The sequence below is a fragment of the Heterocephalus glaber genome, unplaced genomic scaffold, assembly GCF_053883595.1.
Source record: "Heterocephalus glaber isolate CG9 unplaced genomic scaffold, H.glaber_assembly_v1.0 deba00000594, whole genome shotgun sequence".
NCBI classification, from domain to species: domain Eukaryota; kingdom Metazoa; phylum Chordata; class Mammalia; order Rodentia; family Bathyergidae; genus Heterocephalus; species Heterocephalus glaber.
Genome location: NW_028258151.1, coordinates 29,304,098 through 29,326,602, shown reverse-complemented (window position 1 = coordinate 29,326,602; position 22,505 = coordinate 29,304,098). Strand labels below are relative to the sequence as shown.

Below are 22,505 nucleotides of genomic sequence, written 5' to 3'. Positions count from 1 at the left end.
GGCTTACTTCATGTGGTTATGACAAAGTCCTCTGGCATGCTTTTAAAGAAAAAATTTAAAAAATATTTAGCATCAAGCCATGCAATGAAGTTAAAGAGGTTGAATAGGACAAAAATCCTTGCCTCATTACTGGCCCCATACAGGTGGGGCCAGCAGATCAGTGGGAAGCATAAGTTTGGAATATTGGAAGAGAGAAAGAATGTAGGTTATGGTCTTTATGGAAGAAAGTAGTAATTCTGCCTTGAGAAAGCATGAGATTCTGGTCTCCTGAGTGATTTTTCCATGTGTATTTTGAAGGATGACTTTGAGCTCCCTAGACAAGCAGGGAAACATAACCATTACAGGTAGAAGCAGCAGCATGGACAAAATATCTGAAATAGAATATCATCCATTTCGAGGGTTGCAAAGAGCCATTCAATAAGGCTGGTGTGTAGGATGAATGGGGAAGAGTGGTAAACGAAGTGGCTGAAAATGTTAATAGTCACCAAAATTTCAGAGCCAATTTAATTTAAACTCAGATGGGTTCTCTCCCTTCAGAGAAGGGATTGTTACAATGGCAATTTGAACTCACTGCTTGTATATTACGTACTAGCCATGTTGGGTAGTTCACAGACCTGTGAGTCAGTCACATGTATCATTGAATAGTAAGCAGTAGCCTCTTCATAATTCTACATAGCATTTTCAACACATCTTTATCTTGGAAGAAACTGGCTTTCCCAGTTGTCCCCAGTGGATCATTTAAAAATAATTGAAAATGGTGTACATAAAGAAGTGTAGAGAACAGCCTGGAGAAGCTGTGGTAACCACACTTATTCGAGATACATTGGAAAATCCACTGGAGCTAGATCCCAAATATCTATAATCATTATATAGCAGTTAGCTAAGAGAAGTTGGGTTTATAAACATATCTCAGCCTCTCAGCTTCAGCGCCTTTATCTGTTGGTATGAAGATGGAAAAAACAATGCCTAAGGAACCTTCAACTTTTATGTTACATATTTTTGAGATTACTAAATTATGGATTCTTAATTTTGTTAGACCTGTAATCAAACTACTCAAAAATTGCATCATTCACTTATTGAGGCACTGAATTTGATACTTATCTTATACTGTTCATTGTGTTAGGAGCAGAGTATAACAAGGTATACAAATTTTACAAAACAGAATTAGTCCCTTGAACTTAACATGCTAGTTGGAGAACAGAAAACTTAATGTAATAGGGACAGAATAATCTGTGAATGGAAAAGAAACCACACAAGAGCTGGGAAAACCACAGGAAAAGTAAGGGGCACGTGTGAGTTGTAGAACAAAGAATGGGGTGCATTGGTCCATGCATCCTGAGATGGACATGCTTGACAGTAAGCCTGGTCATGGAAGGACTCTGGAGAAGCGACCTTTGGACGTCGGAGGTGGGCAAGAAGCTTCTCAGAAAGTGTTCATGGATAATCTAGAAGATTCAGCAACTTGTCAGTAGCATATGGCATTGAAAAGGTCAGGAAAGCAAATTATAGGACAATATCTTATGTGATTTCTAAAGTTTTATAATTTAAATTACAACAGATTTTTATTTCATATGGTGAAAATTGATTTGATGGCATTCCGACTTCCCTAAGAGTGTAAAGTTGTTCTTTATTGGATTTTAGCACATTGAATATTTTTCAGAATGATGTTTCAGGAAAGGAAGTAAGGACACAAACCAGTTTTCTTCTCCATTTGTGAACACCAGGATAGTTTGATTCATCTCAGAGTAATGGCCCTTGCTCATATCTTGTCTATGCTGTTTCTGGCTTGTCATCTGCCCTTTGCTGTCTGTGGCAGGTCTGCATGAATTTTAGTTAGTGAGGTGGAGCTTCCTATATATTAAGAGGATATTAGGTAGAATTAGACATAATGAAGTGATCCTCCGTAGCTCCCCTTTCCAGGAGCTGACCTGGTAATCATTCAGTGGTCTTTAAATTGATGCTGTTCAGAAAGAAATGCAGCCTCCAAGTGCTCTCTCTGATGGCAGGGGGTAATCAAGAGCAGAAGAGTCAAGACTAAGTTGCCAGCTAATTTTACTTAAGCCCACAAGGTTAAATCCTAATAAAAAATATTATTTTGCAATTTCATTTGGAAATTTGGCTATACAAAGTTTGATCTACTTTCAGGCCATGTAAATAAAAATATCTAGTACAGTGTAAGCTGGAGTTTGAAAAGTATGCCAAAAAGCTGAAATTTAACACAAATGAAAGAGTTGGTTTATAAGTAGCATTTGAAGCTATTAGGATGATTGAGACACTCAGATAATATATATTCCTCATCACGTTTGTTCCAGAAATAGCATCATGTGGATGTAAATGTACTATTTTTCTTTGGACAAAATTACCTTCTATTAAAGTAAAACTAAAATATCTTCTGTTGTTTGAACCTGTGAATCAAGAAATAAAAAAATTCTCAAGTCTTATTTAGAAATTTATTTCCTATTAAATAACTCATCATGGTTTCCCTGTGCTCATTTAATAATAGTATTGGAAAGAGGGCATTGAAGTGTGTAGTATTTGCTTGTTTTTGTCCCTAAGAATAATAAAGTTTAATACTTTTCAATTGCTACCTGGATTTGCTATAAAAACAATTTCACTTTTCTACTTATTGCTATAACTTGAGTACAATTCACATTGAGTGCAATTTTTCTAATTAAAACAAATCATGCCAAAGATTTTTTCAACCTTGATGCACAATTCTCCAAATCAAACCATGGAAAATAAAATATTAAGCAACCAAAAATACAGACTGTCTTATGACAGAAACCCTCAATATTTATTTACTTGCATATGTTTCTGTCTAGCACATGTTGAAGAATTGATATATAGGGGTAAATCTGATAAGATCCAAAAGTATAGTGGGAGTATAGCAAAAGCTCTACGTAATATAGGATACCACTAGACTCCTATGGTTTGAAATTATACATGAACAAATTCAAGGAAGCTGCTGTAGTCATGGGATATTACTCTTTGAAGAGAAGAGTGACTCAGTGACAATTTCTAGACTTGTTTTCACTTGAGATTTTATTTTTAATTGCTTATTCTCCATGCTGAAAGATATAAAGGAATACATGAGAAATGGCATAAGGAATGTACTAAAAAATTATATCTTCTTAATTTAAAAGCTGTTATGAGAATAATTATAAAATATTTTAAGGAAGGTTTAAACTTTGAAGGCAATCTAATTTTGCGTTTTAGCCTTTTTTATATTTTGCATAATGCTGAGTAGGTTAGTCAACATCTTAAGTTTGTGTTTGTTTCTAAAATGAAGATGATGCTATTTCACAACATTTTTACGGAGAATGGTGCTAATGTGCAGAAAGTGCCTGGCATAGATCATTACTATATAGAGCAGTTGCTTCTATTTCAGATCTGCTCCAACAGTGATGGTGGGACTTACAGGAAAGAGAGAAGGGATTTGACTTCCAGGACAGCTTTTGGTGTCTTGTCCTAACTGAGATTTCCATGGCTTAGACAACAGCAGGAGGGCGGGCATTTTTGGTGGTGGTTTTACTATGAATTGCCCCATGGAACAGCAGTCAATTAAAAGTGAGTCTTAGTGATGTTCTTGGTCTCTTCAATTCTGAAACCAAATAGCTCCATGTATAATTGGACCTTCCTTCCATTGCCCAAATACTTGGAATTGAGTTTCATGTATTTCTGTATCAAAGAGCATGCAGTTACAAGACCCTAGCTACCTTCAGAACTTAGATTAATTACTTGCTTGGTGATGGTTTCCAAATTTAAAATTATCATTAAATTGAGATTGGAGATTGTTTTTGTCCATAGTATGTGTTCTGGCGTAAGCACTTAAAAGTGAAGAAAGATAATTTAACATAATGATGGAGAGCCTGGAGTTTGGAGCTGGACATCTTTCATCAATTCTGTACTTCACCACTCATTAGATGTTTTGGCCAAGTTATTACATTCACTGAGGTTCAGCCACATCATCACTTGTGTCAAAAGATAACATTGTAAAGTTTAAATTTGCTAATATATGGCCAAGCTTTAGAGCAGTACCTGGCACATAGGTGGTCAATAAAGGCTAGCTACAGTTGCAATGCAAGCATGGTGCCTGCAGTTCATCAAACAACCACCAAACTATGATGGCTTGATGTCTATGTTTGTTGGAACTGCTGTCCTAACTACCGGACCATTTCCATTTGTGTGTATTTATAACAGGTAGTAAATATTTTCTGCATACACGCAGAGCTAAGGAATAATCTCCTGTTGATTAGCCAGTCAAATTACTCGAATCACCTCTTCACATCCCATTCAGTACATAATTGATGTTTATTTCAATTTTGCTATTCATTATGCAAAATCATTGCAGAAGAGCATTAGGACTGGTGTGTTGTGGCTCATGCTTGTTTTATTGGTAGTCATTGAGATGAAAATGGCCAAGTACTAGAAAGCTTCCGCTTAGCTTAATTTGGTGACTCTATTCTATATTTTGGCCAAAGTGCTGTATCTGTGTCATTATCATCGTTAATTAGTTATAGGTAGAAGAACATTGTTTCCAGGTGTTGAGTTGATTAAATGAAGTGGTTCCTCAGTCTGATTGGTTTCAGCCTAGCTGAACAAAGGTTTCCAGTCAACACACCACAGGAAGCAGTAGTGTGAGTTTGATGATACAGTAAATATTTTCCATTTCCTGCTACATTATTTGAAAATGAAATATGCTGGTCTGCAGGAGGAGCTTGTATTGTCTCCAAATCCATGAGATGTTCAGGGGCAGCATCACAGTCATCACCAGCAGCAGCTACCACCTGTGTAGGGGATTAGCAGAAGCATTAACCTTCTGCATTTGGGAGTAATACTGGAAAAGGTTTTGTTTCCTACCAAGCATCCTAGTGACTTTCCACACTGGACTATTGGAAATGTCTAGTAAGTGTTGACAGTAATAGTGCTATTGAAGTGTAGTATTTTACATTTTCTTCTGCTAAGAATGAGAAGATCTGTCCTCTATAGCTACATATATCCACATACTTATGTACTTTATAGGTTTAGCTCTCCAACAAAATACAGTGTACCTTACTGATTTTGTTACATCCATAATAAAACATATTCGGCTATGAATCCAAGATTTTCTGTTAATAAGAAATTAGTAAACTCTTGGTATGGCTTTTAACCATTGTAAACTTCAGTTTTCTTACTGAGTAGAGGGAGTGATGTTACTGTCAGACATCACATGATAGTGTAAAGGATGAATGCAAAGCTGTCTATAAAACACTTTGCATAATGTATGCATCCTATGTTTGTCAATTTGTCTTCATTCCTCTGACATTATGTGGACTATATTCCATGCATTCAGTTAGGCAGATATGGATCACCTCTCCAGAGCTATCTTGGATCATGGGGAAATACGTGTAAGTATGAATCCCTGTATATTTTCAGCAATTCTTTACCTCATAAGACTATAGATGTCTGTCTTACTTGCCACTAGCATTTTCAATATGAAATATGAAGACAGAATAAGGGAGTTTAACAAGGGCAAAGAGAGTTGGGTCTTAGGAAAGAGAATATTTCCCACATATAGTATAAGCTACAGGTAATTTTGAGTAAATGTGTTCATTAAAAATAAAAACTTGATTTTTACTTCATTGAGTCACACCTACTTAGTAATTATAATACCTTATCCTCTAGTATGGTTATTAAAGCATAGAAGTTTTAGGTTATGACTGTACTTCCATACCTGATGAATTTGATAGATTAAGCAGTAAATAAGTATTTCCACCATGCACTTTCTCTTTCTGAAGATCAGTGATGCTAGCTTCTCTAGAGAGTGGGCAAAAATCTTGTTAAATATAGGTGGTTGTACCAACAGGCTTTCATGCTCAGATTTACTAAATATTTTCTATGTGCCAGGCTCTGTATTGAACACTTTACAAGATAGCATCTTTACTTCCATAAGTAAACCCTGTTATGTTTTTTGAGGTAAATAAGTGAAAATTTAAAGTTCATGTAACATTTGTCTAAGGTGACAAAGCTAAAACTGAATACAAACCAAGAGAGAGTTTTGAACTCTTTTAAAATTATTCCAAGTTACTATATATCCACTCTCCTATAGTTTTGAACTGAATGATATTGAGTTAAATGTTGCAGAAAAAAACCATGTGTCTTTTAGTTTCCATAAAAAAATCCAGATAATGAATAACAAACAGCTAGGGATTCAGAAGGTGAATGACAGGGTAGTTTATTGAAACTCTCTGAGCCCCATGTTCTTATAATGTGGATAATCTTTACCTCATCTGTAGGTCATAGGGATGAAATATGATAGTGTGTAAATGCTGAGGGTATTATGTGATGTAGAGTGAATATTACTTTCCATATCTCCCCATATATTTTCCATATATTTCAGAGAGAAAATTCTGCAAAAGCCTTCACAGAGCAACATCCCAGAATTACTGCTAAAATCAAGGGAATCATTGAAGTACTTCAGTAAGTCATATACCTCTTCACTGGCTAGGTGCTGAGCCGATTAAGAAAAAAACAGCCATGAATACCAAGGCATTTAGGAGAATAAAAGTGTTGATAATGGCAAGACTGGTTGACATAGCATTGTCTGGAGGCAAAATGGGCATGTTCTCTGAAAACCAGGTTAGATAGAATTACTTTCCGTTGAAAGGCAAAGCTCAGTGAGTAAGGTTATAGCCTGGAAGGGCAGCAAAAAGACATTTGCTCCCCATAGTAAAGATTATAAATATATTCCTCTCCCATTTAATAGTCAGAAAAATTCCTATGTCATGAAATGCAGAATAGACAAATGAGTTCAAGAGAAAGCAAGACTATTTCGCTAACTGACTTCTGTCTTATAGAAAGAAATACAAAGAGTGAAAAAAAAACATTCCTCTTCACTGTAAGTCAGGTCATGGCTTATTTTATTTTTCTGGATGAATATCCCATTGGCAAGGCCACCTACACATGTTGTTACTCATTATTTTCTCGGTATTTGGGCAACCCTATTGAGTTGAAAGAATTAGACAACTTTATTGCTCTAAATTAAATGATCACCTCCCTTTACAAAAATGGAAATACACTGGTTATTTTATTTTACATGCATGTAAGAGGAACTCTACTAAACTCAATGCAAATCAAGAGTTTTGGCACAGCCAGTAATGTAATGAAAAATCAGTTTTTGACACATTTATAGTTTGAATTGTTCACAAGTGGCCTCAAGTATTCATGGTATGTATTTTAATTAAAAGGTATGTGATACCTCTGGGTCGAATTGAGATGCTGGTAGAAGTGTTGGGTTACTTCACAGGATTGGACCTGCAAAGATAGATTAGGGTCCTGAGTCTCTATATCTGACAGTATGTACTTTAGGGAAACTTGTATGGTATCTGTGTACAATTGAATCTTATGGCATTCTTCTAAAGCAACATAAAGTTGAATAGGCTGCTACAGTACTCAGAAAAACAACATAGAAATAAGCCAGAAGCTTTCTCTCTGGTAAAGCAGGCAAATTTCTTTGCTGCAGAATTTCTCACAACTTTCACTATGTTATCACTCCTTGTACGTATGTAAGCAGGTCTACGAGATATAAGATTATTGTGTATTTATTAACCATGGACTGTCTCTTAAAAGAGTTTCACCTCGCAAAACATACTAGCCTACATGGAATAAATAATTTCCTGACGCTAGCTATCATGGGTATTTGCTTTACCTGTCTCTCTCATAAAAATAATAAACACGTGGTGTATTTTTTCACTACAGGGCTGCTGATCTATTTAGAGGACCTATAGCACATGAAAATAATATGTTTAAAATTAAAATTATCAAATATACTAATTCTTCAAAAGCCAAAATAAGTATGCTTTTGTGTTCTTCACCTCAATTGGTGGAATATGTTGATTCTGCCTCAAAAAAGAAAAAAACCTGAACTTTTCTTGATAAATATTGTGGTCTTTTGGGGGTTCTTGGTGTTTATCGCCATTTCTACATTTTTTCTTTTTTTCCCATAGCAATTTATACAAACTTCAACTACAGCGCTTACCAAGAGTGAATTCTATGAAGGCAAATATCATGTATCATTATTTTTAACTTGTTCTTATTGGACAGCCACCTACCTGTTCTTTGTTCAGTAATGTTAAGCAGATAAAGATGCACATACTATGCACATGTTTTCAAGTTCTTTAAGTCTAATTGAAGATAAATTCATGAATTTCTGTTTGGATGTATGGTAGTTATTCTTAAGATCAGCAAGTCACACTAGGAACAGCATCTCCCAATATCAAATTTAAGAATTTTGACTAACAGGTGAAAACCCATAGGGCACAAACAAATCTTAACTTCCACATAGTATATAATTTAATTTGTATTTTGATAAATGCATTATGACATATCTCATGGCAGAAGCACACTGATCAAAAATCAGGTCTAATTTCACTGTCCCCTCTACTGTCCCCATTTTCTTCCTGTACCTAGGTCTATCCACTTGTTAATATTGTGTCTCTCATACTATCACAACCCATCACAGTGTGTGTGCACTTGTGTTATAGAAATAAATTTATGCCATCTTTATTTTATGGAATCTTCTCTTTTTATTAATATACAACTATAATTTTCCCACATCAGTCATTTTCACAGTTCTATGATAGCCTATTGTATCGAGCACGTGTTACAAATTAGCATTAGCTGTAATGCTTGTTCTATTTTCAGTTAACTATGGCATTTGTGTGACACTTTTCATTCATCTTTTTATGAACCCATGTGGCCTTCCCAACATTAAATGCTTATCTTCTTTTTTATCTTTGGTATTTTCTTTCCCAGGTTTAATTATATCAGATAGGTATAATTTAAAACATGTGTCATATGTAAATTGAGTAAGAAATAAGGTTGTATATGGAAAGTCTTGAAGAACAGAATATTTTCTTAATAAATATTGGCCTTTACTATAGCAACTATTGCTATTGTTCTTATTTATATTTTAAAATTGACTTCTACTCATTGTTTCTTTCTGATGCTTATCAAAACTCTGTGAGATGATGGATCTTCTGGGACAATCCTCCATTTTTCTAAATTTTTCTTTAACCTTTACCACAATGGTAGTTTTGCTTCTCCTTTCAGTCTCTTGTTTACTCATTAGCCTTTTCTCTTCTGCTATCCTGCCCAGCTATTGAATTTCTACTTGAAACAATCATGCTTCTAATTACCAACATTTGCTTCTGTCTATTAAAAAATAATTCTTGCCTTATGGATACAATCTGCCTCTTAAATATCTGAAAACAGAATTTTAGCTTTTAAAGTGTGCTATTGGCTCTATTCACTCTATAGTCTTAATGCACTGAGTTTGATAATTTTTCCAGAGATTGTATATTGTGAAAATGTTTGGTAATTTTATTTCTGTACTTGTTTTGATACTGAGAATTAAATCCAGGGCTTCAAGTACACTAAGTGTACATTCACCCACCTGAGCTACATCCCTACCCTTGCTTGATGATTTTATAATATCTACTTGTAAAATCTTTAATTTGAATAATTCTTGCTATCTGACTCTGATAAGTTGATTTGCCTCTGAGAGTCCATGAAGGCTTGAATGTGGGATGGACGAACAAGTAACAGCTTTTGTTCCAGGTTTAAGTTTCCTTTCTGTTCCCATCTCCTACCACCAAATGTGCCCCACACTCTCTGCTTCATCCAGGCAAAGATATCAGTTGGCCCATTTAACTGACAAAGTAGAGGGGAGCTGAGTAGTTTAAGATCCTGTCAGCACTCTCTACCTGTGACCAGTAGGTCTAATCCTATAGAATATTGGACCTGCCCACCTTCCATCCATTTTTCTTGAGCTACACTGCAGATTCCTCTCATTGGATCCTATCTAATGACTAACTTTCAGAAATGTCTCAAAATTTCTGACAAAGCTCCCATTTTCAAAGTGATGCGGCATAACCTAATAGCCAAAGATAACGTGTTCTAAAAACAGGCTGCCAGGGACAGAACTCTGGATCTACTGCTTGCTAACTTAGCAAATGACTTTTTGCTCAGCTTCCTTATCAGGAAAATGGGGAGGATAACAGTACTTTTTTGATTTACTGATTGTGGGCATAAATACATTAACTCGTGGAAACACCATCTAATAGACGGGAACCATATTGCATTGTTTTTCCCACAATAAGAAGAAACAAATATATTTTATTTAATTTGAAGAGATTTTAGAATTGGGCCAACTTACCTGGTCTCAGTTTATCTACTTGAGCCCGTTCTCTGGAGTATTTTAATTCTCATTTGCTGCATGTAGAATGGAATACATCTTTCAAAACCATATCAAAGCCTACTTCAGCAATCAATGAAGCAATATACTCATTTTTCTTCTGTTGTGGTGATGATTTTTTTGCCCACCCTGTGATTACAGGTGTTATAAATAGAAAATTATGCAAAATATATTAAGTTTTCCTGTAAGATTATTGGATCCTAGATATACTTCTAGTTATTTGTGTCACCTGAAACTTTAAAAACAGTACATCCACCTATGATAAAAATTCATGGCTAAGTATGCATTCCAGCATGTGAACATTTGTGTATAATGGGTTTGATATGGTTGGCCCTTCTTTGTTGTAGACTTTTACAAAGGACTCAGCCCACAAAACCTTCAGAATCTGGCCTCCATTGTTTCCCCAGTACACTGTGTCTTCCTCCAGTCTAATCAAGCTGGCCTCTTGGACAATCCATAAACCTTCAAAAGGCATTGGTTTCTGCATGGAAAATGTACTTCCTGTCTTACTGGACTTTTTGTGGCCATAACAAGATACCTGATATTGGGTCATTTATAAACAAGAGAAACTTATTTGTCTCAGTTCTGGAGACCAGAAAGTCTAAGATCGAGGAGCAGCAGCATCAGGGACTGGTGAGGGGTGCTATTTCTAAGAGGGCGTCTTGGACATTAGGTCCTCCAAGAATTGAAACACTGTTTCCCTTGGCAGAAGACCAGCAGAGAGCTAACCCATGCTTGCAAACCCTTTTCCTAGCAGCATTATTTCATTCACCAGGGGACAAAATAATGAAACCATTTCACGCTCAGAAGTTATCTCACCTCTTTAAAGCCTCAGCTCAAGTCATTTTGGGGGAGGGGGGTAGGAATTCAAGAAGCCTTTATTTCTTCTTTCCAATTTTTATTTTTTTAGTACATCTTTATAGTACATGATTACGTTTCTCATGGGGAGCTGCTTCACATATATAAAACATCTTAATTCTTTTTTTCCCTCTTCCCTTCCCCTCTCTCCCCTTACCCCCATCTCTTAATTAGGTTCAGTTATCCTATTATCCTATTTGTTACTGAAATCTCCTGTCCTAACTACTCACCTTTTCCTTCCTATATATATTTTTTCTGTAAGCCTCTCTACCTCCTAACACTGAAGATAATTTGTTTCCTATGCCTTTTATAATTTAAGCAACCTAAAAGTGGGGCACTTTTTTTCCTTTATGCATTATAATATCTCCAGTGCCTTAAACAGTGCTTGCCTCAGAGTGTTTGCGAAAGAATTTGCCCATCATATGGAATAATGAGAGACTTGCTAATACCAGGCAGGAATTTGAATTTTTGAAACCTGTTTGTAGAAAAGGACAATCAAAACGTTGACAGATACGTTAACCTTCCATCACCTTGTGAGATAGTAAAAGTATCAGGCCATTTTTTTTCTTCCAATAAGTGAGATGACAGGAAAATTAGTGATGGATTATAGCAAAAGGATAGAACTGGCCCCATTTTTTGGTGGATTTTAGAGGTCATCTTAGGTCATTGTGTCCTCTCTTAGCTTAACGCCAGGAGCTCTTCCTTTGTATGTTTGCAGTGCTGTGGGGTAGACACGCGTGTGCTCCGATTCCTTCTATTGCTGTGATCTTTTCTAACAAGTCTGTTTATTTTTGCTTTGCGTAGATGGGTCCGTGGGTTTTAAAAAGAGTTGATTCAGATCATTAAATCCTACACAAGCCTGAATAACAAAACAGAAAAATCTGTCTACAAAATGCTAAACTCCTTCCTCTGACTCAGAACCTTGCTTTTCTCAGCCTTCGAGTCATCACGTGGAAGATGGCTTTATTTGTTTAACTCTAGATTTCTGGTGCCCCATTCCTGCAATGGATGTGTGCAAGGAGGAAGTGTTTATTTGATGAGAAGATTCGAATTTTAATTTGGAAAAGTATAAAAAAAATAGCTTCCATGGTTGCCTCAACTTAAACTGAGGGAGAGAAGGAGGGAGGGAGGAAGAGAGAGAGATTGATTAGCTATAGAAGGAGATTGGTTATATGAGATATCCCATCTGAAAAAGTCCTATGAGTATTTGCAAAAAATATCTGTAAGCACAGCCTCACTTAAGGATGACAGTGTAAAGAAAGGAGAGAAAGCGGTTTGCAGTGGTGTGCTTTGTCCCAATGGGACCTGGGTATGTCTGTCACGCTCCTCCAAAGACTTTAATGATGAATGTCAATCATTTGAGGAGCGGCAGCAAGGGACTGATTTCTGGGTTGCCATTCACTGAGGGAAATAATCAATAATTTCTTATAACCGAGTCAGGCAACCCTTGAAGTCTTCATCAGCTTCATTTAATCCAGTATCAACAATTTATATAAAGATGGTGTGCTTACTATCCAATAGTTTCAAGATGAATGGATCCATATATATATATGTATATATATATGTATATATAATTGGTCTTGCTAAAGGATCTTAAGTAATGTTGCCAACTCCATTTTCAGTGAGGTTGCAACTCCTAGGTTCACAGTGAGTTGAAATTCTAGAGCTACGATTATCCACCTATTATCCATTAGACTACATTCCACAAGAATATTGGCAGGAATGAAACAAAGGATTCATTCAAATTGTGGTTGGCAGTGGTGAAACAACTAAGTATTTAGGGCTTGTGCTTCTTTAAAGTAAGTTAAAAAAAAGATGACATTTGACACGAGTCACTGCATTTGAAATCACCACAGGGACTTTAGAGTATAATTCCTCATATAAGCAAATACAACCATTGCTGCTATTTTTTCTTATCCCCACATTTTTATCCTTTCTCTAAATTTTTATCTTGTCTCACAGGTAATGTCTGAAATTACCTGTGTCACTTTTCCTGCCCCCAGAAAATAGTCAATAGCTCATTTATTAAATGATTGTGCCAGTCTACTTATTTGGCTTCTCATAGGAAATATTAGAAAATGCCTTTTGGGTAATGAGTTACATCCTACCATCCTGCTCAACAAGAATGATTCCCTCAATGGACAACTGGAAGGACGTTCTGCAATTGTATGATTCAACACATCTTAGTATGATGATGATATCATCACTCTTAGTAATAATATCAAGGAGTTCTCCAATGTATGCTGTTCTGGAATGTTTTCCAGAATGTTTACCAGAATATCATTAATATTTTCATCTTCCAGAAAGAACACACATTTTTAATTTGCCTTATATGGAGTCACACACAAAGACTTTATTCTTTTGAAAGGGTTTATTGAATCTTTGGGATTACATTTAATTTAATTCTCCAAATGTATTCTTTTTTTTTTTTTTGTCTCTTTTTTTTTTCTCCAAATGTATTCTGAGCAAGTCCTCCCAACCAGACACCATGCAATGTCCTAAGAAATATGAATAAAAAATGGGGCCTGCTCTTATAGAGAGATAGTCCTGAAAACAAATTATAGTATAATATGATCAAAGCCATAATGAATTAAGTATAAGAATAATAGGCAGGGCTAGAAGAACATAAGTACCTAAAAAAATAAAGAATCTGTACACAATGGTTTGTTGTCTCTCCATCCTCAGCCTGTAGAACAATGCCTGATACATATATATATATATTGAGTATGAATTATGAGACAGCTTCAGAGGCAAGGCAAGTGTTATATTTGTAGATTTATTTATTTCCCATGACTGCCATAGCAAACTACCACAAGCTTGATGATTTGAAATGACAGAAATTTATTTTCTCATAATTCTGGAGGCCAAAAGTCTAAAATTAGTTTGGCTATGCCAAAATCAAGGTCCTGACAAGACTTCAGTGCCTTCAGAGATACCAGGGAATATATTTCCTTTGCTTTTTCTTTCTTTAGGTGACTGATACTTCTATATTTTTGACATGATGTCTACATCAATCCAATGTCTGTGTCTGTAGTCATGTATTCTGCCCCTCTTCTGTGTTTCAAGTCTTTCTCTGTCCTTCTTTTATGAGAATAATTGTGTTGGCATTTAGGGCTCATGTGGATAATCCAAGATCTTCTTTTCTCTAAATCCTGACTTAACCACATCTACAAAGACCTTTTTACAAATGAATTAATATTTGCAAGTTCTCTGAATTGGAATCTAGTATCTTTGAAATCACTATTCAGTGAACTACAGTGCACAAAGAAGGAAGTTATGAGAGTGCAGATATATGGAGCTGTCATTGTTCTAAGCATGGTGTAGTGAGATAAAAAAAACATTGTGCCACAGATAGAATATTCAGCAAATGAATTCAGTGATAGTGGTGAACTAGCTAAACACAAAATTCTTTATTGCCCAAGGCAATCTCATAAATCTTTGATTTGTAGAAATGTATCCTATATCTATTTCAAAACCTACAGTGATTCAACATAGCACTTAATGCTAGAGGTTACTCAGTCTCTTTTTCAATTAAATGATGGAAATCTTCTGCTCTCTGCTTCAAGCTTTCAACCATTTTTTCATTTGTAAATTGATTCATTTGTATTTATTAAGTCAACACTGTGCGATGCATATTATGTTCTAAGGATGCAGAGATGAGAAAAACAAAAATAAGCAATTATTGCCTTCAAAGAGTATGCAGCTAGTTGACTACTGCATCCCTTCAGTACCTAGTAACTGAGAAATGCACAACATGCTATAGTAGCACCAGATTTGGTATAATTTAATACAGCCGTCATGGAGATGACAGTGATCATCAGATTTTTAAAAAACCCTGTAAAGAGTTTATAAGACTGCATAGGAGGAAGAAGAGGTCTGGCACCTGAAGCAACATGGAAAAGTTACACACTTGGTAAGAATTGTCACCCTAGGAAGGTACAAATAGTTGATTCACTTAGAGTATGAAGATGTGGGTGGGAAATTAAGATACATAGATAGATTGAAGAGAACCTTGAACAACATTATTATTCATGGATTGGAATGAATCCTGCATTTTAAGACCGTAAGACATGATGCTACTTTATTATTTTGCTTTATTGATTGGCTAGTAGTATGGACCTATTGACATCAATATTTCCCTATTTTCCCCAGAATGAAGAAAATCCCTGTACAGATGAAATGATATCCAAAGGTTATTCATTCTCCATAGTGATGCTTTGACTTTGGTAACTTTTCTAATTCTATACAGTGCTGCCTATTTATGAACCATAATGACATTCCAGGCATTCATTACATTGGTATTGGAATTTTAAATTATGGAAATTTCTTGAAATATCCTCTCTATTTGAAAATATTTAGTGGCACAAATGGGTGAATTTACCATTTAGAAGTGAATTACCATGTGTACATTTTATAGATAACTTTAATATCTTTTTTTTTTCTGTGCTAACATATTTTCTCCTATAGTGCCTGAAGATATTATTAATGCTTCCTACTGATCTAAGAGTTATTTTCCTGCATCTTTATAGGCCATCAGGCTAACAAAGACTTCACAGAAAGCAGGAGTAGAATTTAGGATTTTATATCCTGGAAGGAGAATGAGCAAAAGTCAACAGATTAATGTGGGCTGTGATTTAATAGAACACTGGTTTAAATCTGACTTCTGACATTTGCTACCTTTCTAAATTTGGAGATCAGTTTCTTCCCTGTAAATTAGGATAACAATACAGCACGTATCCGTCAGCCAGTATTCACAAAGGCGCAGACAAGGTACAGACAATGGACCAGGACTGGTATGCTGTCTATGGACTACTAACCTTTATGACCTCCTACTGTCCATGGACCTGGAGGACAAAGGGCTAGAACTAGTTCTGTGAACCTGAAGTCGTGAAGAACTGTATGAATGCACAGAGCACAGGGAGGCCTAGTTCTGGGGTGCCCTCAAAAGCCTTATGTGTTTGGAAGGTATCGGATCATAAGGCTGCTATACCAATCCATGGATTGGACCACTGCTGAGTTCATAGTTGACTGGATGATAGGAGGAGGGGCCTGGTTAGCAGCAGTTCACTGGGGATGTGATCTGGGAGGATGTATCTCCCTCCTCAGCTCCTCTGTTTGCTGTTTTCTGGTCACTGTGACATAACCAGGACCTACTCCATGCTGTTTCTACACTTGAGGCTGGTAACTATGGACTGACACTTCTAAAACTGTGAGACAAAATAAACCTCTCCTCCTTTTAAATTGTGGGTGCCTGGTGTTATGTCCTAGGGACAAGGAAAATGACTAAGACAATAGTCAGTGTAAGTTCATAGATAACAATGAAGAAGTGGTTTTTGTTTTATTTTGTTTTGTTTGTTTTCTTTGCAGTAGCAGGGATTGAAGTAGGGATCTTGTGTTTGCCAGGCAGGCATGGCGCCACTGAGTTACATCCCCAGCCAGAAGAAGTGTTGATTGTGTATGTGTCTGAGTGAGTGGAAGGTGTCCCCACATAGTACTAACTACTTTCTAGGAATTTAATGAGAAGTCAAGGAGATAATTCACATAAAGCATTTTGTGTAGTCCTTAATATAAGATAGTTACTTAAAAATAATGTCAAGTATTTTTCTTTTCTTTCTAAATATTTATTCAGTTAATTTTTTGTTCTTAAATAACTCAGTCTTTTTAAATCATTAGGTATATATTTGTCTAAATAGATAATTACATAACCTACTTTAACAGTGTTGAAGATCTTTATTAGACCAGAAAATGTGACATTCTTGTGATAATTGTGTTTAATGATTATTTACTACATGGAGAAGGTTGAGCCAGAGGGACCTGTGTCTGAATGTTGGGATCCATCGACTCAGGAGTATTGATTAATTTCCTTCAACAAGATTACTCATTTGTAGTGGGATGGTGCTGATCAGGGTTCTCTCATGCCTTTGTTGTGGGATTCCACGAGACTATGTTTGCACTACACCTTACAAACACCAGCATGTATATCTTCTGTTATGAGATATATCACTCCTGACTTAGACATGTAGGTGTTCACTCCATTCTCCTTTTCCTTTCTCGTGTAGACACTGTGTTCAGTGCACTGCAGGGTGACTCTGATTATCAGACAAGAAAATACTTTCCTAATAACTTCAATTGTGCACCTTCCACCTGAAACCTGAATGCTTGCTCTGCTTTTTCTACCTTTTATATAATCAACCCTAATAAAGACTCAGTAGTCAGAATTCAGCTGACAATTTTGTTAATGATGAACTAGGCTGAGGTGCAACCAGCTCAGTGCTTCCTTAACAGGAGAGTGCATCTTTCCTGCAGAGTTAATGGGCAGCAAAAACTTGTTAAATCAACAGACTCTACTTAGAGAGCAAAACTGCAAAGAAATAGTTTGTTAAATGGCATGTGTATAAACCTTACCGATGGAAGCCAGAAATGGAGTCAGTTGTATTCCCTCTGTGTGTCAGAGAGGAAGAAGAGTCCTGAAAGGACCTCCACCAACATTTCTTATTTCCCCTCTTCCTTGTAGAGCAACGCTTCGCTTTATTAATAAGGAAAATAATTTTGTTTGATGAGGAAAGAGATAAAATAATTTTATTTAATGCTCTCAATAAATAAGGAGACATGCCTAAGAAACAATAGGAGCCATATAGATTAAATTTGGTGAAAAAATTTCTAGTTTTTGGAACACGATGGAGCATTGTGATCAAACATAATATATTAGCATTTCCTGATAAACAGAAATTTCTTTTTAGAATGTAAAATAATTGTATTCCTGGAACTAAACCTTGACAGACATCCAGACTTGTGCACAAATATTTGAATTTTCCTAGAACTTTGTTTTGAGTTAGATGGAATGGAATGGAAGAGAAAACAGGGACTGATTATTCCTGGGTGCCTTATGAGAAAATGTCATTGGGTAACACTTGAAGTCTGATTTTGGTCATGGTTGCCAGGACAGGGAAAGGCAACTTTTGCAGCAGGGAAAAACACAGGGAAAGGCACAATTGAATCTAAGAGAATGGTCAGCTAAAGAAGTACATTTATCTTCTGTTATGAGAGCTATAATGTCTGACTTTGACCTGTACAGATAAATGGGTTTTAAAGGATGATTGGAATGTATCTTTTTATTAAAAGACAACCAATTGTACCTTCTCTATTGAAAAAGAACATGGAGACACAACAGATTGTGTGCTTTTGATGGAAAGTTTCAAAATTGACCTTGTTGTAGCTAAATTGAAGGGGAACCTGATTTTGTCAATTTGCTTCCCCAAATACCTTGACTTCTCTTTTACCTCCACTCTTAAAAAGAGTGCCCAAGGTAATCAAACTTTGGTTCCCTCTCAGGAAACTCCATGCCAGGATAAAGCCAAATCTAGTACATGTCTACCTTGTCTCAATCCATCACACATATGCTGAGGGAAACCACTCATTTCCTTTTCCCTCTGGATTGATAGAATTGGAATCTGTTTTTCCTTCTCCTTACATTGGATCTTCATTTCTATTATTCTTTTCACTCCTCTTCTCTGCCCTTCAATTTTCTCACTGTTTAATTTTTATTGATTAATGCCACTAAAAGCATCTTGAGATGGTATAAAAATAAAAGGAATGATAATCTTTCATTTTTCCTTCATTTTCCCTGAAACACATGTTCTGCTCACCAGCAAGAAAGGAAAACTTCGTCTGAAGCAATTCTGCTGTATCCAGTAGTAGGAATTGTTCTTCATTCTTCCAAATAATCAGCTTCATATTTTTTTTTTTTTGGTCCCGGGGATTGAACTCAGGACCTTGCACTTGCAAGATAGATGGTGGGACCACTGAGCTCAATCCCCAGGGCCAGCTTTATATTTTTTTGATGTGGACTCAGAAATGGAGCCAGCCATGTCCGAGAGGGAAATAGACATACCTCTTGATGGAATGCTTTAAAACATTCATAAGAATAAGAGACAGCATGGTCATTAAATGCTGGCCACTGGGCTCAGTGTTTTATGTAGCATATCACATTTACTCCTACAACAACTATATTAGGTAAATTCCATTATTCCCATTTTGTAGAGATGAAGAAAGTCTCAGCCCAGGTTGCCTACTAATAAGTAACTGTATTTGATTTCAAACACCAACTTCATGAGTTCCTAAGTAGAGTACCAACTATACCAGTCATAGGGCAGTGAGCTTGTTCAAGACTGAGTTTCCTTGTTATTTCTTGAATACATTAGTAAAAGTTCACAAGGAAATTAAAAAAAACAAAGTAATTTTTGTCTTCAAATCACTATGCAATTTCCCCAAACCAAATATCACAGATTTACTGGCAATTCAGGACTCACCCCATAGTTCACCTCCACCCCCTCAAAATCAAGGAGAGAGTTTGTTTAATTGGCGTTCCTTTAATGAAGGATGATCTCGAACATCTTTACATGTGCTTATTTGGCATATGTATATCTTCTTTGGCACCATGTCTGATTAATGCCACCTGAATATCCAAGTGTTTGAAGTCCAAAACCAATATGCTTGTAAGTTTAACTGCTGAAAGATCTACTATACACAAGTTCTGTCCTTTTGGGTGCATATATCAAAAAATCACATTTTATCCCAAAATATTTTAGAATTATGATTTTTCAGTTTAAATCTTTAAAACCCTATTGCTAGCATCAAGGCTTTATTTCTCTATTTCTCTCAACCCAGGAAGGAAGAACAGTTAAACATGGATTAGATTGATATTCTAAGCATGATATTATTCTGTCAATGTCATCAGTCAAATACCCTGATGAATACAGCTGAATAGCTTATGTTTTTACTGCAAATACAGGCATTCACAAAACACTAAGTGTATTTTATTTGTTAAAGGCTCCTGTGAAGGACCTGAGTGCTTTGGAAGTCAGAGTTCACACTTAAGGAACACTTGTAAGTAATTACCAAAAAGTAGAAATGTGTTTAATTTTTCAAAAATCCATATAACCAGGAAAAGAGAAAAAACAGAACGATGATAATGCATTAATTTCTACAAAAGCAATGTTACTCCCATTAACACAATTACTTGGTAAGTTTTTAAAAAATTCATTAAGTTTATTGGTACATTTTAGGCAGACTATTGGTTCCTATTTTTTCCCCATTCCCTTGCCATCCCTTCAACCCATCCACCCCTCTCTATTTATGAAGATTTTGTTTCCATTTTGTCTTAAACAAATGAAACCACCTATGATCTTTAAAACAAAATGGAGTTTGTAAAGGTTCAGATGAGACAATAAAATTTTCAGTTTGATGAATCCATTTTAAACATAAACTCATTGAATTTTTATGAGCTTAACATTTTCATAAAAATTTGTAGAAAATCAGTGGAGTTGTCTTATGGAGTTTCATTCCACAAATAAGATTTTATTCAAAGAAAAATTTTCCGTGTATCCTTAATGAGTCATGTAATAATGGATTGGTATGTAATGCCTGTCTGCCTTTTCTTTGTTTGATTTTTCTCCTTGAAAGAGCACACTTTCAAATATAACCTTTGGAATAATAAATGTCTCTTTCCAGGTATGGTTCCTTTGCTTTGGAAGGACAATTTTTTGGAGAGGATAGTGTTTCAAGACTTGGCACATTACTTGTTTCAGATCAAGTTTTATTTAAATATTTTTTAGGTGAATAAGCTAAGGGGATATGGTAATCAGATTTCATAACCCTGTCCTTCTGTTTACCTAAACAGTACAAGAGTCAGAGAGACTGGGAGGATGATTGTGCTCATTGGTTTGCTCTATAGTAATAAATATCTTATTTAAAAGATAAGCTAGATCTTGTCTGGTGAAGGAAATGTTCACTAGTGGTTATAGCAAAATACAGTCAGTATTGAGGGTAGAATGAGCCAATGTGATCCATAAGAAGTCCAGTCTGTCAAGTACCTGAATCTAGAGCGGAATTACAGAGTTCTTAACCTTGAGAGATGATGGGAAAACATTATGTGTGGTGGTTAAATTAATGCAGAGGAAAGTTAAATGACCTGGGCTAAGACTAATAGTACATTCTTCATTCATTCATTTAGTGAATATTTAATGCAGGGCCACTCTTTCATTGATACTAGTTGTATTAAGAGATATGCCAAATAGAGTTGCTGATGTATGAGTGGCCATTATATTTTTAAGAGGGACAGATTGATAAGCTCTTAATTATGATATGAAGTTATAATTTGGCAACATTGATTTTTCCCAAGTTTTAAGGTATATAGAGGAGGAGTAATTTGTGTATATATATATATATAGTCTCAAGAATATGTGGTGTGAGTAGGATTAAACCTTCATGTTTTTCTTCTTCACTTCCATTTTGTACCATTATGATCTATAATGAAACAGTCACATTATGCTAAAATATACCATCATCTCTATGGCAAAGCCTGTGTTAGACAGAGTAGCAACCTCTATATTTCTGGAATAAGGGGCCAGTTTTGTGGAAGACAATTTTTTTCATGAATAAAGGGATGGTTTGGGGAAGATTAAAGTGCATTACATTTACTATACACTTTATTTTTATTATGATTAGATTGTAATGCATAATAAAATTATTATAAAACTCACCTACCATAATGCAGAATCAATGGGAGCCTTGAGCTTGTTTTTTAGAAAATAGAAGTTCTCATCTAGGGCTCATGGGCTCAGTGGATGTCTCAAACACATTCAAAATGTGTCGCTTACATACATTTGACTCCATAATTTTGTGTAGGTTGCTGTCATTGCAGAAAACCCTGCTTCACAAAGATAGCACATTAGAAGTGAAAGCAGCCTTTGCAATGCCTCTGTAGCAATTTCAGAATATTCCACTTTGACTTTAATCCTGAATATATGGATGTGTATAGTAGTGTTAAACATACTTTTAAGGCCATAATTGTTTGCATATCTAAGCAGCAATCCTCTTCTAGCACAAAATCATTTTACTTGGGTAATTCATAAATCTGTTGCAGAATCATCCCTTCCAAGTATGGGGGTCTTTTGAGATTAGAAACTAATGGTCAAATTCTTTTGAAAGCTGAGGTAGGGGATTATGCACCAGTTGGGAAAAAGGCCTTGGCTCAGAATCTTTGAAAATCTTTGCTAATGTTTGCAACATGTTAAAAATCTCAATGTTCACTTGTTACTCCTGTAATTCCAGTTTAGCTTTGAATGCAGCCACTTTATCTGCTGACTTGAACAAAAGTATCATGTCCCTTGGAGTGACAGACTGAGTTTGTTGAACAAATTGAATATGTCACAAGTAAGCAAGTTTTGTAACCTATTCTATTTCACTACAATATGCTGCTAGTGGTGACTGTTTCTCTAAAAGACATCTCTTGAGTAGTTTTCATAACTCAGAACTTCTAGCCAGTGATCTACCCTTAGAAAGGTGTCTCATATCTGCGTACAGAAGAATATGATATATATGTTCCTTGTACATATCCTCACAGAGCTTTGCA

The 22,505-nt window shown here is 35.7% G+C and overlaps 1 protein-coding gene across 25 annotated transcripts in view; it reads left to right on the top strand.

The window, feature by feature from the left end:
- Lrrc4c (leucine rich repeat containing 4C) overlaps nucleotides 1-22,505 on the top strand; it is a 1,178,862-nt gene that overhangs the window by 260,208 nt on the left and 896,149 nt on the right. For 21 of the 25 annotated variants that reach the window (XR_015448996.1, XR_015448995.1, XR_015448997.1 and 18 more), the window contains one exon: nucleotides 6,380-6,459. The exons of the other annotated variants lie outside the window; for them this stretch is intronic. The gene's annotated coding sequence lies outside the window, so the exon portion shown is untranslated. The remainder of the gene's footprint in view (nucleotides 1-6,379; nucleotides 6,460-22,505) is intronic. 25 annotated transcript variants of the gene reach the window in all.